The sequence below is a fragment of the Octopus bimaculoides genome, chromosome 5 (genome assembly GCF_001194135.2).
Source record: "Octopus bimaculoides isolate UCB-OBI-ISO-001 chromosome 5, ASM119413v2, whole genome shotgun sequence".
NCBI lineage: Eukaryota > Metazoa > Mollusca > Cephalopoda > Octopoda > Octopodidae > Octopus > Octopus bimaculoides.
The window spans coordinates 97367205-97367894 of record NC_068985.1 but is presented as its reverse complement, the minus strand read 5'-3'; the positions used below and the strand labels follow the sequence as shown (position 1 = coordinate 97367894).

At 47.1% G+C, this 690-nt stretch overlaps 1 long non-coding RNA gene across 1 annotated transcript in view; it reads left to right on the top strand.

Annotated features, from left to right (window-relative positions):
- The window catches only part of LOC128247815 (uncharacterized), a 14695-nt gene that overhangs the window by 1327 nt on the left and 12678 nt on the right, over positions 1–690 (top strand). The window lies entirely within an intron of this gene.

Below are 690 nucleotides of genomic sequence, written 5' to 3'. Positions count from 1 at the left end.
AGTAGTTGAGGCTGTGAGTGTGGCAGTGCTGATCACTAGTTGTGATGTTGTGGCTTCCATGCCGGGCCGTGATTCTTGTTATACAGATGTTCGTCGTTCGTCGCTGGCTGAAATCTCTTGTCTGTTTATTTATTGTGGTGAAGCTGAGTCACCTAACAGAATCGAAGAGAGAGATGTGCCGCAGTGGTTTAGTTTGGTGTACATAGTAAGTCGTGTAGACGCTGGTGGTGAAGAGGCTACTTGGTAGTAATTGTGGAATCGTGTTGGTCATGACGATGATGCTGGTTAGTAGTAATCATAGAATCGTGTTGGTCATGACGATGATACTGGTTAGTAGTCGTAGACTCGTGTTGCTGATGTGGCGGCGGCGGTGGTCATCGTTGTACGAAGCTGTTGATGTGTCGCTGGCTGCCGCTGCTGCTGCTGTCGTGTGGTACACGAAACAGATCTCAAAGAGAAACTGAACCGAGACAAATTTGGCCGCCGAGTTAAAGCTGTTTATAACAAACTATCGGCTCCCGAAGGCTTCAGAAAAATACTCTATCACGTGACCTTATTAGGGGACGTGATTGGTCAGTTTGCGTTCTGGCGGGAACGGTTCAAAGAAGTTGCCGCTTCAAATAATAATCAGTCACGTGATGACAAGGGATGGGTTCTCCGCTACGCCCGCGTTTGTTTTTATTTAAATGA